Raw genomic sequence first — 25339 nt, 5'->3', positions numbered from 1 at the left:
AAAGAAAAGAATAGACTGCACACCAGCTTAATGTCTCGAATTACAGGAATGCTAACAACCCAAATAAATTTCATATATTTTCCGGTGGTAAGATAGTATGACAGCATACGCTGACGTTTCATCAATACTTCCATTTAAAAAATTGCATGATACATCTGGTTTTCCAAAAAAATCTTACATACTCTTGGATGAGGCAAAGTTCATCATTAATGAACATTGTAGAAAACATCTACCCCCACTAATTAATCAATAGGATACCAATATATTAATCAGTAGCTCATCCCTAATTCAATGTTAGTGGCATCTTGCTGCACCACCATCATCCGCCATGCTTGGCAAACCTCTTTCTACACCTGGCAATCCTGCTCGCTGGAGCAAAATAGAAACAGCAAGAAAGAAAATCAACATCCTGAAAAGATATGAAAAGTAGTTATATGGCATTCTAACCATGCACAAAATTATACGAGTGGATGCTCCATTGCAGGCCTTTGCCAAACAGGAAATTTAAGAACGTATCATAGAATCTTTATCATACTGCTCTGCAGAACTTTAATCTGTAACAATTTCCGCCTATCTTAATGCCATGACTGATGTAAACAGTGGAATGTGCATGATTTTTTTATCACGAAAATGGTCTAGATATGATTTTTATTGGTTGCTTATTTGTGATCTCTCCTTCCTGATAAAATAGTACTAACGAGAATGGTCCAGATTAATAAACATGCTTGTTCATATGTCCTTCCTAAAGTTTGCCGGTTCATGTTTCTTAGCATGTAAAAATTACCCGACTATGAGAATTTTGGAAGGCCCAGGAACTACTCTTCGTGAGTTGTGCTAGTACATTAAGTGCAGGGGATTTCTATAAAATGTGCATTAGTGATTAGTGGTGGAACGAAGAATCTAATCTGGCCGTTGGTACATGATCCATTAGTAGGAGAATTTTTCAGTTTTCAGAACTTGGTCATGCTTTCACCTGATATGTCCCCAGCTAAAGGCCTACATGGCATGCTACAGATTAAAGAACAGAATAAATGTATATTAAGATAGAAATTCATCCCTGACCAAGCAGATTATTCAATTCATAGAAGTGTTAACCTCCAACAATTCTATTTCTGCATTATGTTTATCCTTCACTCAAAACCCTTGTCTGATTGTATTTATTTACTAAGAAATCACATACCATAATTTTCAGCATCAAAAGCTTCTTCTTCAACACTTTTAGCTGATGCTACTCCACTTTTGTCAGGCAAACTCTCATCAAATGGCTCCAGGAGTGTTGCCACTCGTTTCTTTAAAGTTTGTGTTTCCTGCCTGAGATATTTAGGGTGTGTTTGGTAGCCTGGGTCACTAGAGAATAGCTATCTACACTCATACAAGCTGACCCTAGCTAAGCTGAGTTGGGATATCCTCACGTGTTTGGTACCTCGTGTGTGTTGAGATATGTCAAGTGCGTCTGTTGTTTGGTGGACTGTACGGGGTGAGATGTGCTGAGAAATTGCATAGAAATCCCTGAATACCAAAATGAAAGGCAATGGAGTCCCTGTATATAGAATAAAAAAGCAATCGGGTCCCTGTATATAGAATAAAAAAGCAATCGGATCCCTGTACACAGAAAAAAAGCAATCAGGTCCCTCTGAAAACGCAATCGGGTCCCTTTGCTGGCCGTGGCGGCGCTGGCCCTCGTCGTGGCCGTGCAGGGGGCATCGCTTCGGATGTGGCGGAGTTCGGTGGCGTGGGCGGCGTTCTGCTGCAGCGCATTCGTGCTCGTCGAGGTGCAGTAGGTGGAGCTCGCTGGCGTGGCCGGGCTGCTGTGGCGTGTCCGTGCTCGTCGAGGCACTGGAGGCGGAGCTTGCTGCCATGGCGGAGCTCGTCGATGCGCTGGAGGCGGAGCTCGTCGAGGCGCTGGAGGCGGAGCTCGTCGAGGCGCTGGAGGCGGAGATTGCTGCGTGGCCGGTCCGTTGCGGTGCGCATCCGTGCTCGTCGAGGAGCTGGAGGCGGACTTGCTGGCGTGGCGGAGCGGAGCTCGTCCGTGGCGTTGCGGGAGGGGGCGACGCAGGCCGGCGTCGAGCGGCGGTGCAAGCCGGCGTCGAGGAGGTTCCAGCGGAGCTCGTTTGGGCGGTGTCGACAGGGAGCAGTTTTGGGGGAGAATGAGGGGGCGGGGCGGTTGACCCCTGCTGGTCTCAGCCCACGGGAGAGGCGCGCGTGGGGTTTTCCGGGCGAGGTCAGCCCTGCCCACATGCGAAGCTCGATTTCAGCTTCTCTACCGGGCAGGGCTGAGAGGCATTTTTCGGGTGAGGTGGGCACTGCCCAGTTGGACCGACCCACCCTACCAAACAACAAAACGTGAAAAAAAGTGGGATGAGGTGGGAGAATCTGACTCCACCCGGTCTACCAAACACACCCTTATTTGATCTGCTAATCGGATAACTAGTTCCTTGCTTGTAAGCCCTCCTCAAGGCACTTTTTACAGCTGGTTGAATATCATCCATAGGACTTGGATGACCCTGCAAAACAAAAACATATTCAGGAGCACCATGAAAAGAAATGGTGGCAATGCCAATTATATTCAAACAATTTTACTGAACTAAGACATTCTCCTGCATGGATGCCTGCAGTAAATTAATTTGAGCACTGAACAGAGTGGTAGTGGTAAGAGATCTGAAATGAACAACAATGCACCAAAGGAAATTTGATGAATATGCCCGAGGAACCAATATTTGGCTCTTGGCTGGTCGCCGGACAAAAAAAATCAATGGCCCGTATATTTTCCTAGCAGGTGATACTACAGTCCCTATCATTTTATTGTGGCTCCCAGTGATAAAGCAACGACAGGTTAAGAAATAACCAACATATTTTTACTTTTAAATGTTCATTGATTGATATTGATAATTCAACAAGCAATGTACATAAGTAGCATACTTTTACCAGTGAAGAACACGGTTTATGGTGGTTCCAGTGTAGGTACAGTCTTTACTATCAATCCATGAACTTAACGAATAGGATTCAGCAGGCTGGTTTTGGACTAACACACCACATGAAACGCTGAGTTGTAGTTCTCCTTTCATCCAAAGTATCAATGTCAAATGATGTATTCTGTATAACATGAAGTGTGCCTGGCTAGTCAAATCAGCAGGACTTCTTACTTCAGGAGTTTGTCAAGTTTAGTCGCTAATGCTAACTTATTTGAACTCAATGACAACCACAAAGATCAAATAGGAATTAATTTTTAGCGAACCTAGAAAAGATAGCTGGGGTTCACGGAACGTCTTTTTTTCTCTTTTTCGTTATAAATCTTAGTGCATGTAGAGTAACCATGGCGCCGAAGGCTGAGTGCATGACACATATATACACGGAACCTTCGCCCAGAAGTCGCAGTGGTCACACAGAGGTCTCACACGCACAATTTAAAGTTTCTAACAGAGCGATCGGTCTGGACCAATGCTCCTAGGTACCATGTACTGATGTACATCACCATTTCCTCTAATTGGGTAGTCGCGCAAAGTTTGTTCCTGAGCACTCAAGCATGAAAATTCAATGACCATTGCTCTCTCAGGGGGAGGCTTCCCTACCCGGTGCCTGTAAGTTAGAACCAAAAGTCCAGTTAATATGGAGTTCAAAAAGATGACCAAAAAGGATTGTGCAGCACATGGCTAGGAAGTGTTATCTTATGGAAAATATTACACTTTTATTAAAAAAATTGACTCTAAGCAGTTCATCCTCTAGTCCCATCAGTCCACCATTCGAAAAGTCAGGTGATTAAAACTACCTGGTTCTGTTTTTGAGCTTTGCAATTTGTTATCTTTTCAACAGAGGGTAATACAAACATTTTATCTACGTAAGAGCAAGACATTAAAATTATACATAATCTGCATACGAGTCAAGCCTGGTACATCAAGTGTAACAACTATTTTTCTCTTCGTCTAACCACTGATGCAAAGTGTCATTGCTAATTTGCTATAGTGGCATCAACCATCTTACGAACAAGCAAGATGCAGACCACAATTTGCACCAAACAGGGAACGTAAAAATGTATCTTTCTACCAATTTGCATCCGTAACCTAGATGCTAAGCGAGATTTTCATCATATGTTTAGGTCAAAGGGGCGCTGAAAACATCTGTCCCAGTCGCCTGCATAATTTAGATTAGGAACAGTACCTTCGTTTTCCATCAAGAGATGACAGCCGTTTCCCCCATTTTCGCCTCCATTGACGGATCTATCTGCATCAAGCACCCTGTCCGGGACGCCTCTGCAGGTAGCCTGTGTGCCCGAGCCTTTTGATTCAGCGCTGTGGCTATCTCCGGCACCATGGTTGAACGGAAGCAGACTGCCTCTACCTCCTCCCCGCCGCTGCGTATTTCCGCCAGACGTTTCAAACTACGAACAGGGAACTACCCTGAATCAATACGACCCAACAGTGCACAAATCAAAGAAGGGGAGACAACAGAGTCGCACGTATACTTTGGCACCAGATCTCCGAAGAACTCGGTGCCCGTGAGCTTTGCAGATGGAGAATTTGCTCAATTCTTCGCCGGTCGCTTGGCCTCGCTCCAGCGTGGAAGGAGCGCCGCCGCAGACGAAATCACCTCGCTATCTCCGTCGAGCTCAAAGAGATTGGGGAATGCCGCTGGCAGTAGGATTTTGGTGCAGGATGATTCCAATACATGATGGGCCTGACCAATCGGGGGTACAAGCTGTTCCAGGCTGCAACCTGCACCCAGGTGACCCGATGCAATTTATGTCGAGCTCGCTCCCATCTACCCAAATTCAATTTGTATATCCGAGTACTCCATCGTATTGTGCATTTTAACGAAATCACCCATGTTTCATTTATTGCTCCTGCATGCTCTCAACACCATCGATGCCGTGTCCTGATAAACGGATCACCCCAGCCCGGGCGTCATTCGTCCGCTCTCAGATTGTATCGCAGTTTCCTGTTGGTGCGTCACTTTTTTTGGGTTCACATGGCCTGGCCTGGCCTGGCCGGATTCAGGTAGCCACATTTGAAGGGAGCACGGGGTTCCTTTGCCAATGGGGACCTGATTCCAATACAAGCAAATATCAGTAGCAGTTTGCTTTGCAAGAGAATTAAGTCAATTTGACTGCCCATAGTGAGGATACCGAACGTGCAAAAATAAGGACCGAGGTTTGTGATTTCAAATCTTTGCAGAACAGAGGTTGAAAGACACAGAAGGTAGCTCTCACCTGGATGGCTTTGGGCGCGTTTGGCAGCCAAGGCTGAATTCTTGCACCACTGCTCTAGTGCGAAGAACGTCTTTGCGGGCTTTAGACTAGCCACGGGTCAGAAAAGGCCTCTCGTCTGGTCCCATGTGCAGAGTTTTCTTGGCCCGTAGAGATTTGGGATTCGCCCGTTTGGCAAGTTGGTTTTCACGCACAATAGCAGCCTAGAATGGCGCTCCTGTTGTTTGGTTGCAACCCAAAATTCGCTTCTGGTTACCTCTTCGCTTCAGCGGTGAGGTTACCAGTGATCAACCGCACAAGCAAGAATACAATGGAAGCTAGTCATTTGCGGGAGAGGATGGAGCTCGATAGTGCTAAACAACCACATATATCATACCATATAGATATAGTGTAGTACACTACCCTATAGATATAGTGTAGAACACATACCACGAGCGACTGTCCTTGAGGGCATCGTTTCTGCCTAGCTATGTTTTCCACATGGTATTAGAGCTTCCCTCTTCCATGACCTAGCCACAGGGCATTGATCCACACCACAAATTCTAAAACCCAAAACCGATCTCCCTCCTTCCCGCTGCCCCAGGGCATCCTCCTCGTCGAGCACCACTCCGGCCGCAAAACTGGCGCACTTACAACTAGGCTCTCCCCCTTCCCAAAACTGACGCGGGACAACTTCCTCTTCTGGAAGGCGTATGTTTCTTGACCTTGCACGATGCACGGGTCAATGCCCTACTCAAAGGCACTAGCGTCGGCCCGGCCAAAACCTTGGAGGTTGAGGATGCTGAGAAAAAGAAGAAAACCATCGATAATCCGGACTACATCGACTGGATTGCACGGGACCAACATGTCATGATTTATCTTTTCAAATACATGTCCCTTCTCCCTTGGATGTGCTCGCTCGTGTCGTTGGACTTGAAACCAGTGTTGATGTCTAGGCCGCTCTAACTGTCATGTTCCCTCTCAATTACGGTCAAGAGTTCAACATATGCGAGTTCGATGTTGAACTATACAAAATATCAAATTGCGAGAGACAACACTCAAGACTTTGTGGTCTGGCACTATGAGCGAAATGGGGTATTCATAGTGAAAAATGTATATCTCCTTGTGTTGTGGATATAATTCATGGGTATACCAACGACACCGTCCAATACCGGCAAATCTAGGTGGCCCACACACATGGTGGTTGTGCCTACGACCCAATTAGGCGGCCTAGTTGCTGATTGACCAAGAAGGAGAGTCCATGATCAGAAGCTCTAGTTATATCCACCGACATAATTGGTTGGATCCGTACCAACATAGGTTAGCCAGATCGTTAGTTACATGTTCGGCAAGTTGTAGCTAGTTAGGATAGTGCTAGTGGAGTCCGACCTGGACTACTCCTTAAACCCTAGATCATGACGGTTTTATAAGCCGGTTCCCGGGAACCCTTGAGGCAGAACCAATTCTCTCATTGTAATTGTGCACTTGTAGCCTATAACGAATTATAGCAGCACGTAGGGTTTCACTACCATTGCGAGATATGAAGTTGGGTAACTTGTGTCTCACTGTCCCGGTAGCTCCCTGCCTTTCTCTCACCTCCCTCTCTCTCTCTCCACGCCATGAGGTACCCTTCATGGTGTACTTGTCATTCCCAGAACGACACCTCACCTTGAGACTCAGACACCAAGGCCATTGACAAGAGAATTCCAACAACAAAACAAATGGCGAGCGCCCAATCTGGAAGGCCAATAATATTGGAGATGCGCATCAGTCTGAAGGACCACTCGATAGTTTTGTGGTGGAGCGGTGTTGTTTCTAGCGCATCGGTGATAACGAGTCTCGGTGGCGTAGCATAACAGGGTCTCGGCGGTGGACATGTGATGTTGGGCGCGTATAGGGTGGTGTCACTGTCTGGAATCATGGTAGCGTCAACGGAAGGCCTAACAAGGTCAGTGTGTAGATCTATGTCCTGAAGATGGGTTCGCGGAAGACGACAGCGGCGACTTTTGTAGCGCACGCAAGCGGTGCACGCTAAGGGTGAGTCGGTTTTACTTTTTAGATGATCTGCGTAGGTGAGAGGTCACGTCACACGGCCCTAATCATGATCTCCCATTCAACAAGCTTAATTTGTAGGTCTAGTGATTCTCTTATTGCCAAGAAGGTGGCTTTGTAGGACTGGCAGCTTCACCTATGGCATGGACGAAACCCTAGGTTCAGTGTTAAACACAAGCCAACCTTTACCCCGCAAAAAAAACACAAGGCAACCTTTATGGTAAAAGGGTTATGATTTGTGATCTCCAGCTCCTGTAAGAGAACTTGTAAAGAGCGATTCAGACTCTTGTGTTTATTCGTTAATACTAGGTGTTGCGGGGTCGGTGCCTATGTCGATTATGCAGATGACGACGGTAGGGCTCTCAGCGCATGGCGTACCCTAAGAAATCGCAGTTCCATGTCGTTGTACCTATGTGGAAGTTTGAATACGGGGATCAAGCAAGGATGGCGCGGTCTTCCGGCAGCGCTGCCGCTTTGTAACTATGAAGGCTCACGCCTCCTAGCTGAATCCCTAGGCGCCGCCAGTCCATGAAGGATCCACATGGCGGCGCTTGTAGGATCCCTTGGCAAGGTCGGCTAGCGGATGATAGATCGATTGGGCACCTGTATAAGTAGAGAAAGGGTGTGTGCGGTGGCCTAGGAGATTGAATTAGATTCGTTTCCAGGATGATTACGACACAAAATCGACCGGTTCAAAGAACAATTGACGGACGAACCAGAAACAATAGGTAACTTTTGATTCCAAAACAACGTGTGGGGCGGACCAAAGCGCCTTTAAGGTTGGACGAAAGCGCATAATAACGGACCAAACCAAGGAAATCTTAACTTTTTTATTATTAGGTATAGATAGATAAAGTTGTTTGTTCCTCAAAAAAGAAAAGGGTAGTGTGTCCCAACCGAAATTTTTGAAAGAAAAATACTAGATGTTCATGCTTGCGTTTCATCTGTGGTTCATAATTTTACTGCACTTAAATCACCGGCAATCATTAGAGGTAACCCACATAGCGGACGGCACTCTTTTACATAATCGTTCATTTTTCACAGCTCGCAGCTCCCTCTCACCGTTTCCTGCATTTGGCCATCCCACACGACCTGCAGCTAGCTAACAACTGCTACGACAGATAGTTCACCTACTGTAAAAGTTCACATAAGTCATGCCTCTACATGAAAAATGCTCTGGTCATTTGATCTTGTGAGTTGCCAAGCGAGCAATGGAATTTTATACATACCATGGCAAAAAAAAAAACATGTGGGGTCCACTTGGACATATTTTTCTTCAACCATAAGAAATAGATTAAATATATCTTCAGAAGGAAATTCAATTGACCCATAATTCCTAATCTTGACCCAAGTTGCCTAAGTTGACCTGAATAAGCTGATTTTCCCTCTAGCTATCAACTATTTAGAACCATAGTTAAGTTCCTACATCAAAATGTCCCATCAGTAATGATGGACTATTTTATATTAACCAATCATTTATTTGTTTCTTTGTTGTTTTTCTTTTGCATGTAAAGAAGGAAAGGAGGACCAATATTTAATTTAGTGTTTTCTTACTTCCTTTGTACTCTTCGTCATTCATGTGTACAATGTAATATTCTAACTAAATGTTGTAAAAAATATTCGAATATTCAAAAGGATTCGTAGTATTATTTGAACTTTTTCAGATTTTTCTTCCATTTAATTTTACATTTGTTTGTATTATTCATGGATTACTGAACTCTATTTATTTGGAAATCAAATTTCCAAATCTATCTCAGCTTCCATTATGATGGTGTCATTGGTATTTGTTTTTCTATATTCTCCGAGTTGTGCTCAAAAATTTAAATTATCAAAGGTTAGTGGAAATTGATGGCAGCCAAATCAAACTTCAAATCGTCCATTTAATCAAAACTTTGATCCCTACGTTAACTTCAATCAAAGAGCTATGTTTTAATGTTCTAGATTTTTTTTTCGAAAATAATGTTCTATGTTTTTACATGCATGAATTAAGTGAACATACCTAGAATCTACCCCTTTCAAGTATCTAAGCTATGGGATCTAACATTCTTCACAAAATGTACTTGGGTGCTATATATATTTTGGTGTGGTAGATATCAGGAACGTTTTTCCTATAAACTTGATTAAACATTTAAAAAGTTTGATAAGTAGTTAGAACTTCAATTAATTTGAGATAGAGTGAAGTAGCTAGCTAATTGAGGTATCTACTCGGGCTTACTATTATTTACACGCCTCGTGTATTCCACAGTTTTACCAAATCTTTCCCTGCCGTCTGATCATCGTTTAAGGCAATTTCCGATTTGGTGCAGCAAAGGGTAAAGCGCGTACGTAGCTTTAACTCGGGTTCACATGGCCCTGCTTCCACTTAGGGCATGAGCAATGGAGGCAGCTGTCCAACTAGGCTTGGATAAAACTTTTGACATATGCGTGCTATGTTATGGTCCCATTAATATATCTTTCTCTCAAAAGCTGATTTGGTTTTTCTCTTTCTCTCTCACATTTTCACTCAGTTTTCACTTTATGGCTGAAGAGGCTGCCTCCTGATGAAGAGGCTACCTCCTCATCCGAACCTACTTTGGACCATCCGAACCTAACTAAAGTTGTGAGGCAGTACCTCTAGGGCAGTGCATTGGGTATGCCCTTAGCCAAAACTGGAATAACAGGCTTTACCCTTTGATACCTGACTCTTATAGGAGAAAAAAACGAGGGCACTCGGCTGGAAAGGATGTAGAAATATCCAAGTGCTACTAGTGTATTCATATTTAGTCGTATGTGCTCGCAAGGAGAAACGTGCATGACATCTTTTGTCCTACCAGCCCGTTTGCAGCGGGGTCTTAAGGAAATCTATTGATAATTAAGGTACTCCTTTTAATAGAGCAACGGAGCAAATCATTAACACTTCGTGAATACACGTGATCCTCATATCACAGCCATCCCCTCCGGTTATCCCAATTGCTGTCACTTTAGGGCCTCGGATTCCGAACAACGATATGTGTACACAACTTGCAGGTAAGATAAAAAACAATAATTATCCTCATGAATCAATAACATGTTTAGATCTGAGATCATGGCACTCGAGCCCAAAGTGACAAGCATTAAGCACAACAAGTCGCAACAATGTTAAAAGTACTAGTAACGGATACTAGGCACCATGCCCCTAATAATCTTATAGCTATTACATTAATGATCTCATCCAATCCGTACCATTCCCTACAGCCTACAGCGGGGGAATTACTCACACATGGATGGGGAATCATGGATGGTTGATGGAGAGGCGTCGGTGATGATACGTCTCAAACGTATCTATAATTTTTGATGCTCCATGCTTGTTTTACATCAATTGCTATATGTTTTGTTTACACTTCATGGCACTTTTATGCATTTTACGACACTGACCTATTGACAAGATGCCACAGTGTTAGTTTCTTGTTTTGCTGTTTTTTATTTCAGAAAAGTTATACATGAAATATTCTCGGAATTGGAAGAAACAAAAGTCGAAGTTAACGTTTCACCGTAACTAAAACGGAGTCCGAAGCAGAAACGGAGGGGGCACCGAGGTGGCTAAACCACCCCTAGGCGCGGGCCCACCTCTGGCCACGCCTAGGCATGGTGTGGCGCCACATGGCCTCCACCGACCTCGCCCTTCCACCTATAAATTCCCTTAGATGCGAAAACCCTAAACGAATCGGCCTCCATCCACAAAAATTTCCATAGCTCTGTCGCCGTCGCAGACAAGATTCGGGGAATAGAAGTCTCTGTTCCGGCACCCTGTCGGGACGAAGAATTGCCCCCGGAGCCATCTCCATCGACTCCACCGCCATCTTCATCGCCGTTTCTAACTCCCATGATGAGGGGGGAGTAGTTCTCCCCCGGGGCTGAGGTCTCTACCGGTAGCTATGTGGTTTATCTCTCTCTCCCATGGTGTGATCTTTATGTGATCATGAGCTTTGTAATCTAGATGTCGTTATGCTATTCAAGTGGATTTTACTTATGTGTTCTCCGGAGACTCCTTGTCCCACATGTGTAAAGGTGACGGTGTGTGCACCGTGTGGGTCTCTTAGGCTATATTTCACAGAATACTTGTTCACTGAATTATGATTTGAGTTGGATGTCTCTATGAAATTTTGGTGTGTTAGTACCTCCTATGAATGCTCAAAGTGACGGAGTGGGGTATTCATTAGTATTTGGGAATACATCTTTAATGTTTTTTTTGCAGCCCTACGCAATGAATTAGTGTTCGTTATCCAACTAGAGAGTAGTTCAAAGTAGCATAGTGAACTGATTATATTTATATTCCTTTATGATATCATTGTTGAGAGTGACCACTAGTGAAAGTATGATCCCTAGGCCTTATTTCCAAACATCGAAACACCATTTATTTACTGTTTTATTGCATGTTTACTTGCTGCCATATTTATTTCAGACTGTTATTACCACTCATATTCATCCATATCACTTCCATTCTACTAACTCTTTGCCGAACTAGTGCACCTATACATCTGACAAGTGTAGTAGGTGTTCGGGACACAAGAGACTTCTTGTATCATAATTGCAGGGTTGTTTGAGAGGGATATCTTTGACCTCTACCTCCCTGAGTCCGATAAACCTTGGATGATCCACTTAAGGGAAACTTGTTGCTTTTCTACAAACCTCTGCACTTGGAGACCCAACACTGTCTACAAGAATAGAAGTGTGCGTAGACATCAAACTCTTTTCTGGGGCCGTTGTCGGGGAGGTAAGGTAAAAGGTACACACATCCTCTGGTTACTAAGTTTTTTAGTTGCTGGTGAGTGCTGAAGTTATTTCCTTTAGATTCTGCAATTACATCTTTTTGTTTCTTGTTTTTATTTTCACTAGTTAGGCTTAATGAAAAACAACAACAAAAATTAGTGAGCTTTATAGTATTTATCTTGAGTTGAGACATGAGGTGTTTGAAGAGAAAATTAAAAACCCTATGGAACTTTATTTGCATGCTAATAGCAATGTTATTAGTATGAGTTCTTTGAACACCATTATTGCTAATGCTATGGAAAAGTCTAAGCTTGGGGAAGATTGTTTTTATGAAAATGATCTTTTAAGTTCCCCAGCTTTAGAGGAGGAAATTTGCTATGATGATACTATGCCTCCAATATATGATGATTACGTTATTTTCAGTCCACCTACTATTGAGGAGAAAATTAATTATGATTATAATATGCCTCATATATTTGATAATTAGGGTGATAAGAATAATAATGATAGCTATTTTGTTGAATTTGCTCCCACTACAATTAATAAGAATGACTATGCTTATGTTGGGAGTAATAATTATTTTATGCATGTGGCTCACGATAAGAATGTTTTATCTGATAGTTATATTGTTGAGTTTATTCATGATGCCACTGAAAGTTATTATGATAGAGGAAAATATAGTTGTATAAGTTTTCATGTTACTAAAACATCTCTCTATATGCTGAAAATTTTGAAGTTGCAGTTGTTTTGCTATCCTATGCGTGTTACTATGTACTTTTTTTATTTATTTTCTTACAAGATTCATATGCATAGGAAGTGGGTTAGACTTAAATGTGTTCCATATTTTCTCCTTGATGCTCTCTTTTTCTTCAATTCATATTTCTTATGTGAGCATCTTTTCAAACTATTGTGCCTAGCTAAAAGGCATTAAAGAAAATCATTTATGGAAGACAAACCATTATTTTATTTCTGTAATTTTTCATTTTTGTTGATCTTGGAAGTTTTTACCTCTGTCATAACCTCTTCTTATCATTTTTATTTCATTTTGGTGCCAAAAATAGCCTTTAATTGGAAGAAAGTAAGATTTGGGGAAGTTGCTGTCCTGAAAACAGATTCTGCGTTGTCACCATAAATATTCGTAAAAATATCCATAGCGGAATTTTGAGATGTCATTTTTTATGCATATGTCCCAGGTTATTATCTAAATTTTGTTAGTTGACCACTTCTCGAGATGAGCAACAGAGCATTTTCGACAAAATCGATCTTTACCTGTTGTTCTGTTTTGACAAATTTCTGCACTATTTGCATTTGCCTCTTAAATATCTTTCTTTTTTAGTTGTTTTGATCAAAGAGCTTTTTGAAAGGTTGCTACAGTAGATAATGCTTTAATAGATGTTTGATATATGTTACAATTTAAACAAAGTAGATTTGTTTATTTTGATTGTACTAATGCTGCTAATAGAGAATTCTGTGAAGTTTTGTATGAAGAAAGTTTTCAAGTGTAGGGAGAGAAGAATGATGTGATGAGATGAGTATGGGCAAAGTCTCAAGCTTGGGGATTCCACTGCACCTAGAAATATTCAAGAGGTTCAAGCGTCAAAGCTTGGGGATGCCTTGGGCATCCCCTCTTCATCAACAAAGCAACATGTCATCTCTCTATGCGTTATATTTTTATTGCTTCATACGCTATGTGTTGTTTTTTAAGCGTCTTTATTTTTGTTTTTAGTTTAGTTTTGTTTTGTTTGCTTTAGCATATGTTGGATCCCGACACATTTATTTTGGTTAAAGACCCGCTCCTTTTTAATTGCATAGAACGCTCTAGTTTTCGTTGTTATTGTTCTGCGAGTGTTCTGCGAGTGTTCTAGTTTTCTGGTACTACGTTTAGCTCTTGTTCTTTCACTTCAATTTTGTTCAGAGCTCGTTAGTATTTTTTGTGTATTATTAGCTCTCTGGTCCATAATGTATTTTATCTCTCAGAGTTATTTCAAATAAGTTGATTGGTGTTCGATACGAGTAAAATATTTCATGACTATAGTTATTCAAAAGGAAGCTTGTCTAGACTGTGGCATAGACTTTAGCATGTCATGTTGGATGTTATTCTTGTCATATACTTAGTATTTATTGTTGTAGCATGACTTGTTTCAAATAGCTAAGAGTGCATATGTCATTGAAAGAATCATGTGTTGTTTCCATCATAAAAGCATAATATTATGGTATTCTCTTTTGATGCTTTATTGGGTTGACTTGGCACATGCTTATACCATGTATGACTAAAACCAGTCAACTAAAGCCTCTATGATCATTTAGTTTTTGACTTGTAATATCACCTTATGCTTTGATTGATAATGTTTTGTCGCTCTACATGATTATGACCATTATTGCTCTCTTAGTTGGTCGCTCCCAGTCTTTTGCTAGCCTTCGCATGTATTGAGTATGAACTCTACTCGTGCATCCAACAACCAATAAACCAAAGTTTGCCAATTTTGTCCACCATATCTACCTACTAGCATTATTGTTATTCCAAGTAATTCATCATGTTTTTATTTATCTTCCAAATAAAATTTTGTCATGAGAATATTAGTCAGTAAAGCTATCACGAACTTGATGGCACATTTACTTTCTTGCATTTAATAAATTTGATCATTGTGCCTATCTTATGAAGTTTGTATGTTTGCAAATTGCAAGTTGGGAGTTAGTATAACCATGCTTTCACGGGGAACACCTTCGACATTGCACTCATATTTAGTTGATGTCATGTTCTTTTGTTTATGGATGCCTAGCGGTGTGAAATAAAATGGAAACTTGTAAGTCCATGGATTTGTATATGAGTTAGAGAAACGCATGGGCCGCTAATCTAAACCATGCATCATTCATGATGGAAATTTACAGCTAAGCCATAGTGAGCATTCTATGAAGAATTGGCAATAAAAAGCTATACCCATAGTAAATAAAAAATTGTTGAGATGCTCATTGTCTGTTTTTCTTGTCATTTTGGCACGGATTGCTCTTATAAGAGTACCTCCGTATCATCGGGCAAGAGGTACCATGTTGGAGGTTCTCAATGATACACGTATACTTACAATGACAAGAAGTTATTTGGGACCTAAGTTGAGTAGCATGAGGTTTAGGTACTCGCATTCAAGGGGCATGAGATTTTCAACTTTTGATTTGCAAGCATATAGCTCATTTTTTACGCACATTAACTTTAACCATTCAAGGTGCTTATGATAGGGCAATGAGAGCTCAAAGCTAATAAGTACCATACTTTTTGGAAGGTTTATAAAACTTGTTTATCTTGCTGACAAGGTATTGACTTGTCAATGCCTACAGATTGTAGACTAGGGTTTTCAGGGAAGTAAATGGGCAAGTAGATCTCGAATGTTCAGCCGGAAAAGTACTCGACTACTAAGAAACTAGGGTTGTGTTGACAATGAAATTGATACTCTCTTTGTCCCTTGACTACCCCGTATATAGGAGGCGGAGCCGAGGGTTTCGTGATGTACAAGTTACAAAGTCCGGGAGACTCTTTGAGTTCGTCCCGGAATAGTTACAAGTCATTATTCCTAATACAACTCTATATTTCCAAACTATTTCATAACTGGGCTTCCGGGCTTCATAAACTTCGGGTCGTGGGCCTTCAGTAAACCCCGGGTACCATCTTCGGCAGGTCCATTGGGATGCCTATGTCAGTAGCCCCTGAGATTTTGCTTGAATCGAAGAATCAAGGAAAATCTCCACCTTTTACAATTATCATATGATTCCTTTGAGCCAATAAATAACCTTCATAAAGCAATTGTATGTTGTATAGGGATAACGGTAGTTGGGGCTGGTTCATCTGACAGACCAGGTAACAGTTAACTGCTCTTGTGGCAATCCGCAAAAACCTACTTCAAGATCACGTCCCTGGACATGATCTCAGGATACTGGCGTAATTCGACATGTGTCGCTTAAGGTCTTACCAGATGCCGAATTCCAGTTATGTTTTATCGGGTACCTAACGCGTCCGTTAGGATTTTTCTTCGTGTCTGTTGATACGGAAAAAGTAGCAGAACGCAGTCAGAGGCGGTGCCACGCCGCGCAGGACAGATCCTGGGGACTTACCTTCGTAAAGTATTGCGGCATTCAGAGATTAATTCGCCACTGAGGCGCTCTGAGAATATATTGTCGAGTGTCTTTTTTGGCTGCTAGAATAGCACATTTATTCGAGTCAACGGATGACTTGTATATTTTTATCTTGTCCTCCCGATGGGAGTATATGAAGAGTTATTTTATAACTCGGAATATGCTCACCATGACTTCTTGAATTTCATCGGGCACGCGAACAGCGTTCCCGATGGGAGTAGCCCCCGAGGCTACAGCCAAGTGCTTGTACTTGGTTGTAGGCTCACCTTTTTAGCACCTTTGTCGCTATATTGTCATCTCTTCTAATTCTTCCATCTTTACCGGGTTCGCGACCAGCGCTCCCGATGGGAGTAGCCCCCGAGGCTACAGTCGAGTATTTATACTTGGATGTAGGCTCAACTTGCTTTACTGTGGAACAACTCTATATTTTATCATCCGCGGTACCCTCTTATCAGAAGTATAAACAATACGTCTGATAAGAGTAGCCCCCGAGCGTATGAATAAATGCTTGTATTTGATCATAGGCTCTCGCCTTTTCTTTGTTGCAATACTCGAAATTTCCCTGTCGATATTTTTGATGAAACTGCTTGAAGTTCTCTTTCGATGACGTTGTTTTTTATGACAGCTGTAGACTAATGCTTATCCTTTTGAATCAACTCCTTTACCAAACCTCTTTAAAAAGTAGCCCCCGAGCATTTGAACAAAAACTTGTATTTGATCAAAGGCTCCTGAAATTATCATTAATCCTTTTCTGTCGCCAATCCTCATAGCACCGCAGTCGAAGTTTTTCTTTAGAGTGACATCAGTGCTGACGATGGCCACGACCACTGTATCGGGAAGACGCGAGTTCTGTCCTGTCACTGACCAGTGGGCCCGAAACTCTGCGGTATTTGACACACGTCCTCCGCTTTTTCTGGCACGCGCACTGTGGCGCCTGTTTAGTTACCTCCAAGTAAAAATACTATTTTACCCCTGGACACACGTGTAGGGCATCAAATCCATTCTCCCACCATCCAACGGCGCGACGCTTCGCTGGCTTGCTATAAATATCCGTCGTCTTCCTCGGAGAATCCCCTTCGCTGCGCCGCGCTCCTATCCTCTCTCTGTCCAAAAGCTTCCATTGCAACCAAAACAAGCTCTTGCGCTCGTCTGCATCCCCAATCCTTCTGGCGCCAGCGTTGATGCCATCGCAGTCGAGGCTCACAAGGCACACCACCCCAGAAGCAAGCATGGCGACACAAGATCTGGAGGTTTCTGAGTGGGAGAGATCTAAGATCTCAAACCAAGACACGAACCTGATGAAGAAGCTTGGCTTGATGAAGAAGAAGGAGGTGTTGATCTTCCCCAGCGAGGAAAGCTTTCCGATGCCCCCCATCCAATACCGGGTTAGCTTCGTTGACCACCTCATCCGCGGTCTCTCCGCTCCTATCCATGAATTTCTTCGTGGATTACTCTTTGTGTATGGGTTGCAGCTGCACCAGCTGATTCCCAATTCCATCCTCCATATTTCTATCTTTATCACCCTCTGCGAGTGCTTTCTCGGGACCCAACCGAATTGGACCCTGTAGGAACACATTTTCTGCCTTCGCCGCAACGGCTCCCACAACATTGCCTACAACATAGGTGGTGTTGTTATCTGTGTCCGCCCCGACGTTGAGTATTTCGACGTCAAATTCCCTGACTCCGTCCAAGGGTGGCGCAAAAAATGGCTATACGTCCGCGAGGAGTGCTCTGACTCGCAGGAATACAACATCGCCCCCTTTGATGGTAGCGCAAAAATCCTTCGGCGCTGATCCTGGGATGCAGAAGCCACCGAAGAAGAGAAAACGGAGACAGATGCACTGATGAAGCGCATCCACGAGCTACAGAATACCCGAGGCAAAGAATTGTCGGGTATTCAAATTACCGCCTATTTCCTTAGGATTAGGGTTCAGCCTCTACATGCTCGCAAAAACCCTATGTGGTTTTATGCTGGCGAGAAAGATGTCAACCGCCTATCCAAAGATCTCTCTGTGAAGGATTTGGAGAAGCTTGTTCGGCACGTTTCATCGTTAAGTAAAAAAGATTCAGTTTCAACCTCCTGCCGTGTGGAACCATACAGTGGTGCCCACGCTCTCCCCAAAGTAAGTAACCTGTCTCTCGAGTTTTTAGATTCCTATCTCGATTAGCCTGCTTTCTCGAGTTTGATTCAAATTTTGACTGCTATCTTGTTATTTTGCTATTGGCTTCCATCCTCAACTGTCCCTCGTTATTGTTTTTCCTTTTGCAGAACCACCAAGTCACCTCTTCTTTGCCTCCCTTACCTGAAGGTGGGGAGGTCGATGATCGGGCCATCGTTGCCGACGATGCGCAGGGTACTTCTCGCCCTGAGAGTGAAATCGCGGGATCTCACAAATCCGCGGGTTCCTCTGAAAGAGAGACTGAATCGGAGGCTTCCGAGTCAGCGCATTCTCTCCCTTCCGCTGTTTCCCCCCGGAGCAAAAGGAAGAGGGGTGATTTCGAAGACTACGGCACCTCCAAAGCCGGCGGATCACCTGCCGAGGAAACCTCTCCCGAAGAGGAGGATGCCTTCAACCCTTACAATGATGCCCTCGTTAGCTCGTAAGTTACTTTGCCATCGTTTTCCTTGTATATATTATTTTTTGAGTATTCTCAAACTATCTTTTGTGCACAGTGGCGACGAAGAAGAAGAACCCACTGCTAATGTGACGGCTCCTATGAGCACGTCACAAACTTTAGTTCTTTCGGAAACTCGCCATGCAACGAAGGGAAGCTCGCCCCCTCAGCAGGACTTAGAAAAGTCAACTCCTATCGCCAGCCCCCGTGCCCCCTCGCCGAAGAGAGCAAGAATTGAGCTTGGCGTGGAATAAAGCCTCTTGGCCGGGAGTTCGGCGACTCCTTCTTTGGACGATGTAAGAACCCTTACCGCTATTTTGTCTTATGTCGAGTTTTTCCCTTTTTGACCTTCTTAGCTACTTTCTATTTTCAGCCTCTGATGAAAGAATTCATTCGTCTTGGTACTCAATTTATTGGGTACCGTGACACTGTTGATAGTTTGAAAGGTACTCCTTTCTATTATCCCTTTTTATCGAGTAAACTTTCTTTTGCTATTTTTATCTTAACATTGCCATCCTTTCTTTTGTTAGAGGCTCTCGCCAAAGCCAACAAGCGTGCCGATGATCTTGCCCTCGAGCTGGAGCCGAGTGAAAAAGCTCGCGAAAAGGCCGAGCTAGACACTGCCTCTTTTGGAAGTCTTCGAGAGAGACTCCATCAAGCTGAAACTGCTTTGAGTGACAAAACAGCTCAGCAGATCGCTCGTGAGGAACATGTCATCGCCCGCCTGGAGTCGCAGAATCGGCGTTTTGTCAGTAAGTTCGCAAAACACTTTGATCAAGTTTCTTCTGAAATTATCTTCTCCTTATACTTGTTGATATAACCCGAAATTTGTTTCAGTAGAGAAGATGAGTCAGGATTTCGAACTTCAGAAGCCTGAAGATGACCGTCTTCTCGATGCTCTTTCCCTCCTTCAAATTCATGGGGATCTGGTGCGCCGCAGTATCTCTGATGCTAAGACGGCATTTTCGCGCCTTTTCCCCTACTTCTTCCCGAAGAAAGACCAACCAGACACCTTCGCTGCCCTTACCAAGTACTTTATTCCCTAAGAAGATCTTGGGCTGGCTCTCCGGCAGGAAAACTTGAAGATTGGCGTGGAAGGCACCATAGCTTTGGTTGCCGAAAGCCAGCAGATCATCGACTGGGCGAAAACTGGTGAAACGAAGAGGATGAAGACGGAGAAGTGGCAATCCTTGATTAGAGCTGCCAAACCGCACTCGAAGAAGATCCTCTCCTTCCTCGGATACAAGCCAGCTCCTTCCCCCAGTTCTGCCAAGACGGAGGTCAAGTAGACCATCTTGTCTCTATTTTTCTTTTTCTTCTTCTTTTGATGTTGTCGCCTTAGTAGTGTCTTGCGGCAGCCTGCCATTGGTTCACTAGGAACCAGTTCTTGTAATGAACGTGTAAATATCCAAATGATTTAATGGAATGCTATTTTGCCAAATGATTGATGTCAGGATTTTCTTTCCAGTTGGTTTTTGACAACTATACTGCGACCCCTCGTCCTTCGGATGCTTTGCTCGCTTTCTCCTACTCGAGGAAAACTTCCGCTGATGATTTCGTTGAAGATTCTTCGAACGCTGATCCAGTACAAGATTTGAACGAACTTCGACAACAACTCCAGTCGATGAAGAAGCAAGCACTTGTGATAATGGAACAGTCTCAGAAATCATCCGAGAGGGAGAAAATTGCTCTTCAGCAGGCCCAGGAAGCCTTAGCTTTAAAAGAAGCTGCGGTCGCTGAAGCTGCGCAGGCTACTTCCCGAGAAGATTATATGCTTGAGTTGATGACTGACGCTAGCCTGGATATGGCGGGTATGCTTCACAAGTTTGAAATTCCTCTCTACTTTATTTACTTGTTTTTCATCTCTCACTGTGATACTTCCGTCGAGTAGGTTCCTTTTTGGATGCTGCTGCCAAAGACCAACGAGTTGACGCGAGAACAAATCTACCTGTCAAACTTACTCTGGACCATGGCTCCAGCTTTTGGGCTACACCGGATCGTACCCGACGAATCGTCTGATTTCAAGACCGCGCAGGCCAAGTCCGTGAGTATCTTGATTTCTGCACAAGGACGCTGGCCCTAGTTTATAACACCATGTTTCCTCGAAACTCCCAGCCAAAGACCCTTCCTGACTTGATGAATAAATTCAAGGATGATCCTCGAATCCATGATTTTGTGAAGGCCCAATTGACTGCTGGAGCTAGATTTGCTATGATCATGCTGCAGATCTGCTACCCGAAGTTAGAAATGACTAACATCGTTGAACTTTGCCATGCCAAACTGAAGAGACGGAGGAGGAATGTCGACAAAATCAACGACGTTGTAACACCCGTGGCCGAGGAGATTATGGATGATTTACTTCGGATGGATGCTGAATTCTTCGTGAAGGGTAATTATGCTGATCACATGGGTGCCACTTCTCACGATGAAAGAGTGAACATAGATTACCTGATAGGTCATGAATGAAAGTCAGCTTCTTCTGTCGAAATTTTTCCTTAACAAAGGGACCCTGTATATTGTAAGCACTATGTATATTGTAAAAAAACTTGTACGTTCTTTCTTTCTTCTAGCCCCCGAGCGTTTCGGTGGCTAGTTTTTATTTTCATTGGTTTGTGAGGTGTTTTGAACCAAGGCAAATAACTTGTATATTGTATATTGTAGAGATTTGTGTATATATATTGAAATCCGCGGGTTGCAAGCCCCCGAGCCTATCGAAGAAAAAGATGTATATCACCAATATCTTTACTATATTGCAGCACCGCGAGTCCGCCTCATTAAAAACCTTCCAGCCCCACTCGGTGCCCTGAAAGGAAAAGAGTGCGTCTGAAAACATGCGGGCGTTTCAGTACATTGTATGTTTACATATATGACTATTTTTCGGCTTAAGCGTAAAAACGCCTAAGCTGCGCCACATTCCAGGGATTTGGCTCGGCGATCCCTGTCTTCTTGTCCTTTATCCTGTATGATCCTCCTTCAATTACTTCGGTGACGATGTACGGGCCTATCCATGGCGACTCGAATTTCTCATGGCTATCTTGCGTAAGCCGAAGGACTAGGTCGCCTACTTGGAAAGACCTTGGTCGCAGACGTCGACTGTGGTAGTTTTTCATATCTTGCTGGTACTTGGTAACTCTTGACAATACCTCATCTCAATCTTCGTCGAGTGCATCAACGTTATCTTCCAGTGCTTTTCTCGAGGTTTCTTCATCAAATTCTGCCACTCTCGGGGAATTGTGTTCTATCTCTATCGGGAGAACTGCCTCAGCTCAATGAACCAGAAAGAACGGAGTTTCTTGTGTCGCTGTATTGGGTGTCATCCATATACTCCATAGCATGCTAGGAAACTCCTCTGGCCTTGTGTGTCGAGCTTTTTCCAATGGTGTTAGCAGACGCTTCTTGATGCCGTTGCAGATGATGTCGTTTGCTTTTTCTGCAAAGAGTCTCTCTTTTACTTTTATGTCGAGTCTTCATCTTTTACTTTATGCACCAATTAAGAGAGCATAGTTGTTATTCTTAGTGCAATGTGCATAGTCTCAAAATTATTATTGATTGATTTATTATTGTGCTATTGCTTGTTCTTGAATTATTTGTATCTAGTCTCTCTTTGAACTTTAAAGGTGTCCTAGCATTTATGTTTTTCTATTCCATAAAGGACATGTTGATTACCACTTTGTTATGTTTACTCTATGCTCATAAACAAACAGTTGCTTTCAATGCACTATTATTCATGATCCTTTGTTTGAGTTACTCTTCATGTTATAACATAGTTGCTAAGTTCTATTGTTAGAATCATATCTATCATGCCTATGTTTAGAGTACTTTGATCCTAGATCACAATGCTTTACAATGCTTGATCAAGATTGTGTTGGCTGCATGTCACCTCATAAATCATTTTGTTATCACTTACCTACTCGACGACGAGCATGAGTTAAGCTTGGGGATGCTTGATACGTCACAAATGTATCTATAATTTTTGATGCTCCATGCTTGTTTTACACCAATTGCTATATGTTTTGTTTACACTTCGTGGCACTTTTATCCATTTTTCGGCAGTAACCTATTGACAAGATGCCACAGTGTCAGTTCCCTGTTTTCTGTTGTTTTGTATTTCAGAAAAGTTGTACAAGAAATATTCTCGGAATTGGACGAAACAAAAGCCAAAGTTAACGTTTCACCGTAACGAAGACGGAGTCCAAAGCAGAGACAGAGGGGGTGCCGAGGTGGCCAAACCACCCCTAGGCGCGGGCCCACCTCTGGCTGTGCCTAGGCATGGTGTGGGGCCACCTGGCCTCCACCGACCTCGCCCTTTCGCCTATAAATTCCCTTCGGCGCAAAAACCCTAAATGAAGGCCTCCATCCACGAAAAGTTCCGTAGCTCCACCGTCGTCGCAGACAAGATTTGGGGAACATAAGTCTCTGTTCTGGCACCTTGCTGGGACGGGGAATTGCCCCCGGAGCCATCTCCATCGACTCCACCGCCATCTTCATCGTCGTTGCTAACTCCCATGATGAGGAGGGAGTAGTTCTCCCCCGGGGCTGAGGGCTCTATCGGTAGCTATGTGGTTTATCTCTCTCTCCCATGGTGTGATCTTTATGTGATCATGAGCTTTTTAATCTAGATGTCGTTATGCTATTCAAGTGGATTTTACTTATGTGATCTCCGGAGACTCATTGTCCCACGTGTGTAAAGGTGACGGTGTGTGCACCGTGTGGGTCTCTTAGGCCATATTTCATAGAATACTTGTTCACTGAATTATGATTTGAGTTGGATGTCTCTATGAAATTGTGGTGTGTTAGTGCCTCCTATGAATGCTCAAAGTGACGGAGTGGGGTGTTCATTAGTACTTGGGAATACATCTTTAAGGTTTGCTTTTGCAGCCCTACGCAATGAATTAGTATTCGTTATCCAACCGGAGAGTAGTTCAGAGTAGCATTGTGAAGTGCTTATATTTAAATTCCTTTATGATATCATTGTTGAGAGTGACCACTAGTGAAAGTATGATCCCTAGGACTTGTTTCCAAACATCGAATCACTGTTTATTTACTGTTTTACTGCATGTTTACTTGCTATCATATTTATTTCAGATTGTTATTACCACTCATATTCATCCATATCACTTGCATTTTACTATCTTTAAGCCGAACTAGTGCACCTATACATCTGACAAGTGTATTGGGTGTTTTGGGGACACAAGAGACTTCTTGTATCGTAATTGTAGGGTTGCTTGAGAGGGATATCTTTGACCTCTACCTCCCTGAGTTCGATAAACCTTGGGTGATCCACTTAAGGGAAACTTGATGATGTTCTACAAACCTCTGTGATGGCGTGTAACTCACACGTTCGTTGGGAACCCCAAGAGGAAGGTATGATGCGCACAGCAGCAAGTTTTCCCTCAGAAAGAAACCAAGGTTTATCGAACCAGGAGGAGCCAAGAAGCACGTTGAAGGTTGATGGCGGCGGGATGTAGTGCGGCGCAACACCAGGGATTCCGGCGCCAACGTGGAACCTGCACAACACAACCAAAGTACTTTGCCCCAACGAAACAGTGAGGTTGTCAATCTCACCGGCTTGCTGTAACAAAGGATTAACCGTATTGTGTGGAAGATAATTGTTTGCAGAAAATAGTAGAACAAGTATTGCAGTAGATTGTATTTCAGTAAAGAGAATTGGACCGGGGTCCACAGTTCACTAGAGGTGTCTCTCCCATAAAACAAACAGCATGTTGGGTGAACAAATTACAGTTGGGCAATTGACAAATAAAGAGAGCATGACCATGCACATACATATCATGATGAGTATAGTGAGATTTAATTGGGCATTACGACAAAGTACATAGACCGCCATCCAACTGCATCTATGCCTAAAAAGTCCACCTTCAGGTTATCATCCGAACCCCCTCCAGTATTAAGTTGCAAAGCAACAGACAATTGCATTAAGTATGGTGCGTAATGTAATCAACAACTACATCCTTAGACATAGCATCAATGTTTTATCCCTAGTGGCAACAGCACAACACAACCTTAGAACTTTCTCACATCGTCCCAGTGTCAATGCGGCATGAACCCACTATCGAGCATAAATACTCCCTCTTGGAGTTACAAGCATCTACTTGGCCAGAGCATCTACTAGTAACGGAGAGCATGCAAGATCATAAACAACACATAGATATAACTTTGATAATCAACATAACAAGTATTCTCTATTCATCGGATCCCAACAAACGCAACATATAGAATTACAGATAGATGATCTTGATCATGTTAGGCAGCTCACAAGATCCGACAATGATAGCAGAATGGGGAGAAGACAACCATCTAGCTACTGCTATGGACCCATAGTCCAGGGGTAGACTACTCACACATCACACCGGAGGCGACCATGGCGGCGTAGAGTCCTCCGGGAGATGATTCCCCTCTCCGGCAGGATGCCGGAGGCGATCTCCTGGATCCCCCGAGATGGGATCGGCGTTGGCGGCGTCTCTGGAAGGTTTTCCGTATCGTGGCTCTCGGTACTGGGGGTTTCGTCACGGAGGCTTTAAGTAGGCGGAAGGGTAGGTCAAGAGGCGGCGCGAGGGGCCCGGACCATAGGGCCGCGCGGCCGAGGCAGGGCCGCGCCGCCCTATGCTCTGGCTGCCTCGTGGC

The 25339-nt window shown here is 43.4% G+C and overlaps 2 long non-coding RNA genes across 2 annotated transcripts; both read right to left on the bottom strand.

The window, feature by feature from the left end:
• Positions 1–111: 111 nt before the first annotated feature.
• Positions 112–1317, bottom strand: LOC127304891 (uncharacterized). The gene is made up of 2 exons (XR_007853576.2): positions 1181–1317; positions 112–369 (listed from the first exon to the last, which is right to left on the bottom strand). It is a non-coding gene; the product is annotated as an uncharacterized lncRNA (long non-coding RNA).
• A 1092-nt stretch (positions 1318–2409) lies between these two features.
• Positions 2410–4896, bottom strand: LOC127300381 (uncharacterized). The gene is made up of 3 exons (XR_007851152.2): positions 4460–4896; positions 4156–4375; positions 2410–3576 (listed from the first exon to the last, which is right to left on the bottom strand). It is a non-coding gene; the product is annotated as an uncharacterized lncRNA (long non-coding RNA).
• Between the last annotated feature and the right edge of the window lie 20443 nt (positions 4897–25339).

Source organism: Lolium perenne, chromosome 5 (genome assembly GCF_019359855.2).
Source record: "Lolium perenne isolate Kyuss_39 chromosome 5, Kyuss_2.0, whole genome shotgun sequence".
Lineage (NCBI taxonomy): Eukaryota > Viridiplantae > Streptophyta > Magnoliopsida > Poales > Poaceae > Lolium > Lolium perenne.
This window is presented reverse-complemented; position numbering and strand designations above follow the sequence as displayed.